Genomic DNA, 13,911 nt, shown 5'->3' with positions numbered 1-13,911 from the left:
TCGACGATTTATCAAAATTTATCGATTTACTTTCATATCTCAGTATTTTATAGTAATATTTAAAAATTGATATTTTCTTCTTAATATTTTGTATCAGTGTTCGACTATTAATACTTTCTCCTTGATATTTCATATTAATAGTTGGAAATCAATATTTTCTCAATATTTTCTATTAATGTATAAAAATTAATGCATACACGTATAGATTCTTTTCTTAATGTTTTCATATCTAATATTTGAAAATTAGTATTTTTTTCACTTTGAGTACAGAACACGAACCAAATGAATTTTTGCGTTGAGCAACTCATTCACTGAGTTACTGTGAAATTTTTAAACATTGTCACGTTCGTATGATCGATACTGGAATGAAATTAATATAAAATAAACATTATTAGCGGGGAGAACGTGAACAGTGTGTGAATTCATATAGACTCAATAATTGAATTTGAACGAGAATTGTTGTTCCGTTACCTCTCAAACAATAGAAGTAATAGTGATTAGTGGTGATGATAACAATTGAATAATTGAGATTGCGTGAAATAATTATATTTAATCCAATTCACCTTTATCACGATACGCTTTATTCGATCGTATATTAAACCAACCGAGAAATACAACATAATTTTACATTTAAACGAACAAACAACACACTGTTCTGGCTCCGAACGAATGAAATTTATATCAGTTTGTTCGAAACGAAGAAAAATTCTGAAAAGAAAACTGTTATCGATTTATTCAATATTTATTCACATTGTTCGCACATTTTTAGCAATTACTCCCTGTCAGAATATTTTCAACGATTCGAAACCTAAACACCTGACAATTTCATATTTGAAAATCAATATTTTCTCAATATTTTACACTAATGTATAAAAATCAATGAATACACACATAGATTCTTTTCTTAACGTTTTCACATCTAATATTCAAAAATCAATATGTTTCTCACTTTGTGTACAGAACACGAATCAAATGAATTTTTATGAGTTGGCCAACTCATTCACTGAGTTACTGTGAAATTTTTAAACATTGTCTCGTTCGTATGATCGATACTGGAATGAAATTAATGTAAAACACAATTTAAGATCCTCGTCTCTCGCACGTATCCGCTTTGGAATTCAAAGGTTATTATACCGCTCTAGCAACAAGTGTCAGTCAACATCCAAACAGTCACTCTCCTGCAACCAGGGGTCTCCCTTATCACTGACCTAGCTCTCACGTTACCTCCTATCTAATCAATCAGTTGTGACACGATGTTATATCGCGTTTCCTGGAAACTGACACGTTACGTACGTCTCTCGTGTTCTGGAAACGTCCGGCTGCATCGAATTTTCAAATCTGCTCGTCGAAAGAGACAAAATACGAATATTCCTGTCACACGTCGTCAAACATACATTTTATTGTTTCCCTCGGATTCGTCAAAGCGTATCGTTTCTTCTCGGGAGCAAATCGATAAAGATACTTGACAGATGACGCGTGTAAATAATTTTTCTAATCCATAAATTGACTCACATTGCGCACAATTTGTCACTTTACGTAAAAGTGACACTCTTACCTTCTTCACTTTACGTAAAACTGACTATCTTATCTTTTCCAATCCTACGTCATTGTTTTCGCTGCTACCATTCCTTTCCAATGTTTAATTACAATTTTTTCGAGTCGTTGGTTCACAATTTTGTATTAAAATAGTCAATTATTTTTCCAATATTTTTTATATGTTTGTACACAATTTTTTTTAATATTTTAATTATACTTGTACGTTTATAGTTTTCTATTGAAACAACTCGACGTAGAATGAAACTTACTCGACAATCTTTCCAATATTTTTACTTTACTCCAATGCCTTTACAGACACGCTACTATAATAATTTATTCATTCACATCTACTTTATTTATATCCGTCCACCTTTCCATCGCACACGATATCCTCGAACAAGTATCGAAAGAAGTCGATACTCTACCTCGATATTGAAACTGTTGAATACAAAATTGAAAAAATCGCAACATTTCGCTATTTTTTTTTGTTTTTCTTTTGTAGATTCAATTTTCAATTTCGAACACTATTCTGTCTTAGAGAAATTCGTAAGTTGTCGTTCCTCGAGCGATTTTATCTTCGAAAAAAGTTTCTACAACTCGAAGACAGGTTCGCCAATTCGCGTAGAGATTATTACTCGATTATTAATTTTTCTTCCCCCCTCTTCCCCGGTATCGTGGACGTGCAAGAGAATTTAGAGAGCGCGCGATTAACAACGAAAGATGGGAAGCGAACGCGCGTAAACCGAATTTTAGCCATGTAGATTATTTCTTGTTTACTCGGTCTGCGTTTAAGGATCGCTTTGTAAATGCAATTAACTCGAACCATTTACCAGATGAACAATATTTGTCCTCGTAGCGACCGCGTGCAATACTTGTCGAAACGTCGTGCACGTGTTGTGCAACTACAGGTGCAATAATAGATGCACTTTTCGCTCGGATCGTAATTGTGTATTATTTTTCACAATAAACTCGGGGAAGAATTATTTCTCGCGAGGAAACGACCGAATTACGTACAAACGAAGCGTTGAACAAATAATACAAATGATTGTTGTTCAGGTGCCTCGTTGCGAGAAAATTCGATCGAGTAAAAATGAATTACACGTTGAACTCGTATCGCGCGAAAGCTAATGGACGAATACGATGTGTTAATTAATTTACGGTGGCCGTGGTATTGGTCGTGTTCGGTAATGGTTTAACAATCGAAATCTCAACGCGTTTTAACGATACAATAATCGCAGAAATAATGACCGATTAGTGGTTATTAAACTCGGCTCGTTACCTAATCGAACTTCATTCCGTGATGGTAATCTTGGGAAATTATTCAAGATCCACAAATCATTCGATTGCTATTAAAGCTCATTCGTACGAGTGTATTATCCGTATATAACCGCGACGTTGCGAAAACTATCGTTTTTCCATTTGAACTAATTTGCATAATTTTCCGTACCTCTGCGACCCACGACGATACCATAATTATATAAATAAATGTAATTATACGACAAATGAATTATTTATCGCGCGCTAAACGCGGACTTTAATTACTCTTTCGCATAAAAATCGAATAAATCATGGAACGTTTACTAGTATGAAATATGACAATGTAATGGTGGAAACTAAATAAAAAATTCATGATTCATTATGAACGAGCTCGTTTTTCTTTCACCGATGCTAACTCGGAAACGTCATTATTTTTGGAGCATTTTTTAATTGAACAATTTTGCTATTTTTGTTTTCTTCTGTAAATTCAATTTTTAATTTTGAAAATTATTCTCGATCGATAAATTGATTTGAAATTTTCAAACATGGGTTATAGTTCGAATCGTTTTGCTTTCCAATTGTTTTTGTATATGTCTTGCAAACAATCTTGTTGCTCGTTTTACGTGCAAGGATAAGAAAAGAAATATACGTATATTGGAAAATTTGTGTACCGATGCTTCATCGATCATAATTATTTTTAATCGACGGGTTTGTCGCAAATCTTCAAGTACAGATTATCGTTCGATTCGTTCTGGTAAACAATCAATCTCGTAAATAATCCTGATATTCCTTTTACGTGGAATACAGCTTCTGTTGAAGAAAGTTAACACTGCAATCGTTCGTGTCTGTGTTTGCGTAAGAGTTGATTAAATTTTCAGAAAAACACATCGGTAGATTTGTATACCCAAACTCGATCGATCGAAATTACTTTTAATCGACCAACTGATCCCACGTCTTCGAATGCAGATTATCGTTCGATTCTCGTAAACAATCGTATTTTTTCACGTGCACCAAAGGCTCCATTTAAGAAAGATTAAAATTACTGTCGGTTCATTTGTACAAAAAATTAATTACATTTTCAAAGCATATATTTCGCTACACTGAAGATTCGTACATTGAAACTCGATCGATCGAAATTACTTTACAACCATGTCTCGCATTTTCGAATGCAAATTATCGTTCAATTCTCGTAAACAATCTTCATATTTTTTCACGTGCACCAATGCTTCTATTTAAGAAGATTAAAATTACTATCGTTCCTATCTTCATTTATGTAAAAAATAATCACATTTTTCAAAACGTATAGTTCGTTGGATTTGTACACTTGAAACTCGATCGATCGAAATTACTTTACAACCATGTCTCGCATTTTCGAATGCAAATTATCGTTCAATTCTCGTAAATAATCTTCATATTTTTTCACGTGCACCAATGCTTCTATTTAAGAAGATTAAAATTACTATCGTTCGTGTCTTCATTCATCTAAAAAATAATTACATTTTTCAAAACGTATAGTTCGTTGGATTTGTACACTTGAAACTCGATCGATCGAAATTACTTCACAAACATGTCTCGCATCTTCGAATGTAAATTATCATTCAATTCTCGTAAACAATATTTTTTCACGTGCACCAATGCTTCTATTTAAGAAGATTAAAATTACTATCGTTCGTGTCTTCATTCATCTAAAAAATAATTACATTTTTCAAAACGTATAGTTCGTTGGATTTGTACACTTGAAACTCGATCGTTCGAAATTACTTCTCGACAAACAGGTCTCGTATTTTCGAATGCAGGTTATCGTTCGATTAATTACACGGTTGCAGATTTCACGCGCAATGCGTAACAATCGTTCGACAGTGTTCTTTTCGTCGTTGGATAAACAACACACCTTTAGCTGTTTGCCAATTTATCGGAAGATTCGTGGCTCTGTTGCTATCTCTGGCTAACGACATAAACCACCGTGCCAAACCAACGCCCACGCATCCACATCGTTTCCTTGTAATTAAACTCGATTACATCTCCCGCATGTTCTGTAATCCACGCGGAACACGTGGCTCTGAGGGTCCAGTTAAAGGGATTAAAAGGAATTCGTCCTTTGCCAAATAAAAGGGCGAAAACAGGGACAAACCAATATGCAGTGTGCTTTAAATTGGAGTCACAGAACTTCGATGTTTACCATTATAACGAATTGTAAATAGAATTGAAATTTCGAAGCTGCTCGGAGAAAAATTCAACTGCATTCTTTCCCGCGTTTCTTTCGCGCGAAATCGAATTAAATTAATACTCCTTTCCCCTTGATCGTAATTCAATTTACAATTTTTTATTTCGTCGTGTACTCTATTGTTAGAACAAACGTAACGTAACTTCTTTTATCACACTTTCTTTATCGTTTCTTTCGACTCGTACGATACAATTTTCAGTTCATGTTCCTCGAGTTAGGTCGTAAAAGTTTCACATAAAAATCAATAATCATTCGTGTTCGAATAGAAATTAAATTATTCGGGTATTTCTTTGCTTCTAATTGTAGTTTATTTTATCCTCTCACTTTATAACTTGCACTACTGGAAAACATTCTAGGCGTCTTTTCCATTGCACTTTCTTTATCATTTATTTCGATTTACGCGATACAGTTTTTAGTGTATGTTCCTCGAGGAAGGTCGGAAAAATTTCGTTCAAAAATCAATGAATATTCATGCTCGAACGATTCCCAACGAACGGTTCCCGGTATCCCCGCAAATTATCCGCCGGGAGTTACGCGAAACTTGAAAAAGTTTATTTTGTAAGTGGCGCGAGTCGGTTCGCTGTCAACAAAAATTTTATTTTATTTGCGTGGCTCGTAAAACTTATCGTGTCGTAAATGTACACGTATCTAAGAACACGCAGGCATAAAAGAAACGTATTAGCTGGTATCGAGGCGCTCGAAATCTATTGAAATGCAAACCGGTAAATAGCGACAACGTGACAAGAAAATTTTAACTTTCACCGAGTCAAAATAAAAAAATAAAAAAACAACTCTCCGTTGAAAATGTGTAACGAATCTCGAGTATCGTACAGAAATTTCTGAATCGAAGTGGACGAGTGTTCGATCATCGTATCGTGTTTATTCGAGTAACGTTAACGACTCGACCGTGAATTTATCCAACATCTATAGTATTTATTGTTTTAGGCTGGCCCCGATAACCGATTAGCCAGAAATAATGTATCTCCTTTTAATGACGCTTGTTTTGCCGTAATTTTCTTACGCTCGAATTTCACTTCGCGTTATACTTCGGGGGCTTATCGATGAGCCAATTTGTGAAGTATCGTTTAATTAACGAACACAGTGGTGGATCTTCGCTACGTCTTTATCCAGCCGGTTAACGATAGTTTATTTACGGCACGATTAGGCGCGAAAAGAAATAATGTGCTCGTATCAGGGCCATTTTTCACGAGTTGAACAAACTCCGCCTTCGTTGATCCCTATTTTTAGCGAGTACAATGACGAAATTGTTTTTAACTATCGTCGACAATTAACAGCCGGCAGGAAATTTCGTGTACGAAACTCGCAATGAAGAGGATTATTTTTCTTTATTTTTGTCGTTTCTTTTTTTTTTTTAAATTTCTCTTCGTGTCTCGCGAGTTCAGCGTCGGTATCACGAAAGAATATGGAGATAAAAGGTTTTTCAATAGAAGCGATAAAACATTGAATGAAAATCAAATAAAAACCATGGGAAATAATCCGGTACTCGTTTTGATAAAAATTGTGAAAGATGATCCCGATGCTCGTCATTTCACTTCAAAGTACGTGAAATTGTACAGAGGATTATCAAATTATTACTAACAGTTCGAAACTACCGGTTGTTCGATGTTTGAAAATGAATTTAAAAATGATACTTTTGTTTTTAAAGAAACGTATACTCTCAGCAACATCTTACGACTATTTAAAAGCTTTTACGGTGTACAAAATGGACATTATATATATATTTAAAATTATAATTACCTAATCATACCTCGGTGTGCTTTTGATATTTATTAAATATTTTTGCAATAGTTGTAGAGTAAATAATAATGAAGAGAAACGAAAATGGAGAAAAATAATCCAACGAAACAAGTACCAAGATACATCTTTGATAATACTTTTATACTTTCATATTTTTTACTCGTGTGATAAATCGATAAATAAATAATTATTCGATAACCGTTTAACGTAACTGGATGCAGCTGTCGATCGAACGTGCACGGAACTTCGATTATGGTAATGGTGTTGCAAGATAGTGTATTTTAATTTCATTCATTGATGCAAGATTACGTTAGTTAAAAAATTTTTACTATCAATGAAATGTGACGTGCATTCGTGACGAAATTGGTCTTATCGCGAGCGTCATTTCATAGATTATTTATTAAACGTACAACAGGTCGTCAAAATTCGAATAGGTGAAGTCAGATAAATTTTTAAACGCTATTCACACTAATGGTGAAATGTAATAGGATGCAATTCAATCGAGCTTTCGTTTATTTCATTAAATTCAAGTATAAGAGAACCTTGTTTATTAGAAGAAGAAAATTTTGTTTAGTAAAATAAGGGAGATTCGTTGATTTATTGCTAAATTATTCACCTTACAAGGACCGTTTATAACGTCTGACCCAATACGAAGTGAAATTTTTTCCAAGAGCAATCTTTCTTCCTCTCTACAATACATATTAGTTTTAAAAAAGAATGCAATTTTTTTGCATCTTTTTCTTTTCGCAATCTCTAGTCGTGTTTACAATAAGCACCGTTTGAGACAGAAGTTTGTTTGTTCGAGATTACCAAATAATATTCAACTGGTTGTTATTTATTCTTAATAAGTACCAATGCAAAACTAACACCAATTTTACCCAGTTCGAAAAGTTAATGAAAGTTAAACAGAACCATATCTCCTGCTTTATGGAACGATAACTCTAGTTCACATTTAAATACACGCACATAATCGTGTAACTCGAGAACAGAGACGGGCAGAATCATATTGTTGTATTTGCAACAATTTGATCGAATAACTCAGATGGAAAACTTTTGCTTAAAAGTTCTTTATTATTCTTTGCTGCTTGTACACATAGATAAGTATTCTACCCATCTCTGCTCGAGGGCTATATTTTACATTTACACATCTTTTTCACTCGACTCAAATTGCAACTTTATCTCCCAAAGTTCTTTATTATTCTTCGCAACTTGTACAGATAAGTACTTTCTCCATCTCTGCTCGAGGTCAATATTTTACATTTGTATTTTTTGTTCGAACAATTCAGATTGCAACTTTTCACTTAAAAATTGTTTATTATTCCCCGAAACACGCACAGATAACCATTATCCTTACCTCCACTCCGAGACAATTATCGTTCGTACCCTTTCTCGAATAATTCAGATTGCAACTACCGTCTTGGCGAGATTCTTAATCTTGTATCGTTCCTCCATTATTCTTCGCTCGTTGAACAGATAACTATTTTTCTCTGCTCGTATTTTGCGTGCTGTTCTCTTCGTTATTGAATTACGTGCGAATCTCTGTTATTGTTCAGGGAAGTTTCGATAAAATAGACGCCACGGGTACCGAAACGTTCGGTTATCGTTCCCCGCGGTGGAACTCCATAACACTTCGCGCTCGAGTATCGATCGCTCGCGACGAGTGGCACGCGATTGTCTCGTGAGCGGGCACGAGGTATCGTGGCCCCTTTCGTCCGAAAACACTCGTTCTATCTGAACGCCGACAAATATTTTTCATACGTCCAGGCCACCAGTAACGTGGCGAGCACCGTCTCGATTATACGTTGTCGTTCGGTTGTTTGCGAGACCGGAGGCGTCGAAAATTCCGCGATAAACGCGCCACCGATCCGATTGCACGTTTCTCGGACTCTTCACGCGCGAATTCGCGGGACAACGGGTCACGGTACGCATCGTTGCGAAATTATTTGCTCGCGAAACAAATCGATTCCTTGAAAACAGGGTTTGGAACTTCGTATCTTTTTTCTCTCTTTTTCTTTCTGTCCGTTTTTGTTCGTTTCTACCCTTCCCTCGGTTATTGTACGGAGTGTCCCAATCGTCACCGGTCGATTTGAATTTCGCGCTATTTTTCAAACGTCGAACCGATTAGTCTGAAACTCGACGTACGTTGTATCAAACAGATGGGAAATTAATCGCGGAGGAGTACACGGCGAAAGCAATATTTAGAAATATTTATCTTGATAGAGATCTATTATCCAAGTGTTCAATTCGAATTTTGTAATATAAATGAAAGGATCGGTTAAAATCTGGAGAATTTCCATTAGGATCGCTCCCTTTTAATCTCGATTGAGTGAAAATACAATCGTGATTCAAAATAGAATCGTCTTTAACATAATCGAATCCATCGTAAAAGTGTTTAATTCGAATTTTGTATATAAATCAAAGGATCGGTTAAAATCTGGAAAATTTCCATCGTGATCGCTCCCTTTTGATCTCGATTGAGTTAAAATACAATCGTAATTCAAAATAGAATCGTCTTTACCAAAATCGAGATCCATCGTAAAAGTGTTTAATTCGAATTTTGTATATAAATCAAAGGATCGGTTAAAATTTGAAAAATTTCCATCGTGATCGCTCCCTTTTGATCTCGATTAGCTCGCGCGAGTGAAAATACAATCGTGATTCAAAGTAGAATCGTCTTTACCAAAATCGAATCCATCGTAAAAGTGTTTAATTCGAATTTTGTAATATAAATCAAAGGATCGGTTAAAATTTAAAAAATTTCCCTCGTGATCGCTCCCTTTTGATCTCGATTAGCTCGCGCGAAAATACGATCGTGGCAATTTTTTCTCATCGATACCTGACCCGATCGATTCGAATCGAACGCCGACAGTCTCTTACCGGAGCTATTTGGTATTGACGGAGGCGATTGAGCGGTTAAGTTGAAAATCGCGTCGTTATCGCGAACCATTTCGAGATTCGCTCCAAATACAGCCGTAACCGTGCACGGGGTGCATTGCCAGCGCACGCCCGTACGACAAATTGATCATTGAACGGAATAACTTTGCTTGTCTCCGCTCGCTTACGCAACGTAGTCCACATGCGCTCGGTGAACCGATAAGTCGACACACGCAACGACATTTTCTTTTTTTCCTATTTTATTTCTTTTTTTCTTCGTTTTCACTTCTTTTCGGTTGGACAACCAACCCGGGGTTGTTCACGAGCGAAGGAAATTGCAGAATCCTGTAAATTGGCTTCTCCAACGTGGTATCCCGGGACAAAATATTTCCGAAACCTTGTCAAGAGAGTTTGGTATTAACGATGATACGTTTTGATAATATTCCAATGCTACAGGTTTGTTCCACGTATGGAATATTTTGCGAGAAATGTGGGAGGAAGAATGGAACTCGAGGTAACGAGTACTTGTAAAGTTGTGTGTTGAATGTGGTTGGTTTGTGTTGGAGAATTACGATTGGTTATGATAATGAAACGAAGAACATGGGAAGTTAATAAAACAGAAGGAGTTTAGAAGTGTGTATGTATAAATCTGAAGTGTCATCTGAAGTTGAATCTCGGTAATATTTCTTCGATATTGAATTAATCATCAATCTTCGAAACATTCCGTCTCAAACAATCGGAAACTGTCACAAACCTTTCCAAGGTACGAGAAAATTCTACTTGAAAAATATGTCGACTTGAAGGCTCAGAAAAATTCCTCCAACATCGAACCAACGATCAATGGTCCGAACATTCAATCTCAAACAATCGGAGACTGTCACAAACCTCTCCAAGGTACGAGAAAATTCTACTTGAAAAATATGTCGACTTGAAGGCTCAGAAAAATTCCTCCAACATCGAACCAACGATCAATGGTCCGAACATTCAATCTCAAACAATCGGAGACTGTCACAAACCTCTCCAAGGTACGAGAAAATTCTACTTGAAAAATATGTCGATATGAAAGCTCAGAAAAATTCCTCCAACATCGAACCAACGATCAATGGTCCGAACGTTCGATCTCGAACAATCATAGACAGTCACAAACCTCCCCGAACGTCACCCAACCTGGCAAACGCGTTCGAAATTGCAAAAAAAAGAAAATGAAGAAAAATCTCCAACGTATTTCTCCTCGATGAAAACAATACGTGTATCACTTGGTAAAAATTGGGTAAAATTCCAGCGAGCAACGACCGTCACGAGTGAACACCGCGCAGAAAACGTCCAATCTGGTGAATTCGTGGTTCGGATCGCCGTGGGCGTGTAAATCGATTCGCCACACGCGAGCGCGTCGCGTTCTATTGCGTGCGGCGTGTTCACGTGCAGTGCCGCGCGTACTCAAACGCGTACGTACGCTAACCGTAGAAAGGCAAGGCCTTGATATTTCGTATAATATGCTTTGAGAATTATCTCCCGGGGATTGGTGCAGGCCTGGTTTCAACTGTCTCCCTCTCTCTCTCTCTCTCTGTTTCTCCCGCGACGTTGGACAGATCCAAGAGAGGCTTGTCGTACAAAAGTATCACAATGTACTTAACAGCGCCGACTCTGCACGGTACGCGCGTTCAGGCCACCCGTGAAAGCGGAGAGAACGAAAAGGAATAAAGAAAAGGACGAGGAGAGGGAGAGAGTGGAGGACTATTTAAAAAAAAAGAATAAAAAAAAAAGAAACGAAACCTGTTTACGCGGCTAATTATACTCCTCCGCGTCGCGCTCAAAGGATAGACAAAGGATCTCGTACCCTACCGGGCTAATTACTTCCTCGGCAGGGGCAAATTAATGGAAACAGATTAATGGATTCGCCGCAAATTAATGGGAAACGTTTGCGTGTGCAATTTGCAAACGAGATTCGATCTCGAACTTTTCCGAACCACTTTAGAATCGGCCCGAAGCTTTTCTACGTCGATAAGAAGTAGAGTGGTGGGGGGACACTTAACTCACGACCCGATAGAGTGGGCTTCGATTTTACTCAGGTGAAACAGGATAGATGCACGGCTTATCTAAGTGGGGGACTCTCTACCCAGGGCAGAAGCCTGCTAGAGCAGTCAGTATCGAGGAAACCTTCCAACGAACCTGGAACAACGCGAACATGGAATTTTGGAAATGGTGAACGATACGTTCGTTATTAAATATTGAGAAAGTATATTTTTGTATTGTCTACCAGATACAGAATTAATAATTATGAAAGAAGTGAACGATTTTTGTACCACAGGGCAGAAGCCTGCTAGGGCAGTCAGTATCGAGGAAACCTTCCAACGAACCTGGAACAAATGAACATGGAATTTTGGAAATGGTGAACGATACCGTATTGTTCGTTATTAAATATTGAGAAAGTATATTTTTGTATTATTTACCAGAAACAGAATTAATAATTATGAAAGAAGTGAACGATTTTTGTACTACCTGTCTTGAGTTTCGTAAGCCTCGAAAGGGTCGAAGAAATATTAATTAGAGATTAAATGTTTTTACTGTAGCCTTTGTATTATACTTTCTAATCATTATGAGGGTGCTTGATAATTTCTATAATAAAAGAAATTATGAAATATTATAACGTGGGATAACAAAGAGTTATAGTAGATTGAATATGTTTCTTTTTTGATTTAAGAAATGCACAGATCTTTCGAAGAAACTATGTGGTCGAGTATTCTAGGGAGAAAGACAGATCAGGATGAGGGGATTATGGGATCGTGAGAAAGGAGACTGTCGACGACCTAACGGAGGTAGATTAAATTATTATTATATTTTCGACAAGCGTCGAGGTGCCAGAATGTTGCAACTTTTGCGAAATTACGCGTACGAGAAAGTTGTGAAATGTTTCTTTGCCACAACCTTTTCAACGCGTTCGAATTTGGAAATTGTTAACTATACAGTACTTTGTATTTGTTCTTGCGTACAAATGTGCGGTTTGTTTTAGTAGATATGTATTTAGAGTTCGACTGTAGGCACCAGAGGAGCGAAAAATGATAATTAACAATGGGGAAAAAATTCAACGAATTTAAGAGGAATTTTTTTACGTATTTAAGAAACGATGGTTAAAGAAAAAATTATTTTTAGGTGTGTCTCGTCGTTCGAAGTAAAAATGTACTGTTTGTATTTGAAAGAAATATGTGGTTCGTGTAAACGTAGTTTATTTTACGTGAAAGTTTTTATCGATAATGCGAGCCAAGTGTATCATAAACGATTATACTTGGAACACAACACTTTTTGTGTACTGGATAAAATTATTATACTCTTTTACGAGTAAAATTGATTGTACGTTTAATTACAAAAAAAAATCATACAAACTTTACGAATTCAATTATCCTAGCTCATTATTTAAACCATGAACGTTTAGGCTACTGTACGTTATAATAAATCAATGTTAGAAAAATCAAACTTAGATATTCGTTATTATCCTGAACGACTCCAATAACGCGTATTTTAATTTGCATATTCTGCATATGTTTCGCACATCAGTGCATATATTCTGTATAATTTGTACCCTATTTTATGTACATTTTATACATTTTCCGCTTACATCGTATATATTTGCATTCATGCAAAGAAGATCCTATTTCTGATACAACGTTTGTTTAACATTTACTCGAAAACATTTGCTAACATGAAAAAGTCATCGAACAAGATGGTCGTTATCGTTGATTAACCGTTAAATAAATTTAATTTGAATTTTTGTGAAAAACCTCTTATTAATCTTTTATTCGGTTTACTTTTCGTTTCGATGTGGCAGATACACGTACGTATTTTGCGCATTATGCGATGTATTTTATATATAGTTTGCAAACGTTTTGCATACTGGAACATGTCACACTTGTATAAGCATCAACAGTGTACCTACTGATTATACAATCAACGTCTAAGCTATCTCATGTACGTCATCCCCGAAGTCCTGCCACCTGGTTGTCTGTATCGTTGAACTTAAATCCTCTGAATTTTAACTCGTAGCGTGACCTACAGTGTACACTGTATATCAATCAATAGATAACGTTGACATACTCGGTGTGCCAAAGAAAATTGCAAACGTGTTCGAACACCAGCAATTTTTGAATCAGTGATAAGACAGTTCAGTTTTGTATTAGATACAAAGGTGGTTACTGTAAGTTACTACCAGGAGTATTCGAATAATTTAATATTCGTATATTCGGTATTCGAGTAACACGACTCGTAAA

The 13,911-nt window shown here is 36.2% G+C and overlaps 1 protein-coding gene and 1 long non-coding RNA gene across 2 annotated transcripts in view; one reads left to right on the top strand and one right to left on the bottom strand.

Annotated features, from left to right (window-relative positions):
* The window catches only part of LOC143150182 (terminal nucleotidyltransferase 5C), a 201,829-nt gene that overhangs the window by 156,568 nt on the left and 31,350 nt on the right, over positions 1 to 13,911 (bottom strand). The gene's annotated exons all lie outside the window — the stretch shown is intronic.
* On the top strand, positions 11,820 to 13,120 carry LOC143150274 (uncharacterized). Its single transcript, XR_012993010.1, has 2 exons — positions 11,820 to 12,038; positions 12,351 to 13,120. It is a non-coding gene; the product is annotated as an uncharacterized LOC143150274 (long non-coding RNA).

The sequence above is a fragment of the Ptiloglossa arizonensis genome, chromosome 8 (assembly GCF_051014685.1).
Source record: "Ptiloglossa arizonensis isolate GNS036 chromosome 8, iyPtiAriz1_principal, whole genome shotgun sequence".
Classification (NCBI taxonomy): Eukaryota; Metazoa; Arthropoda; class Insecta; order Hymenoptera; family Colletidae; genus Ptiloglossa; species Ptiloglossa arizonensis.
Note: the sequence above shows the minus strand (reverse complement) of the source record. Positions and strands in the feature narration are given on the sequence as shown.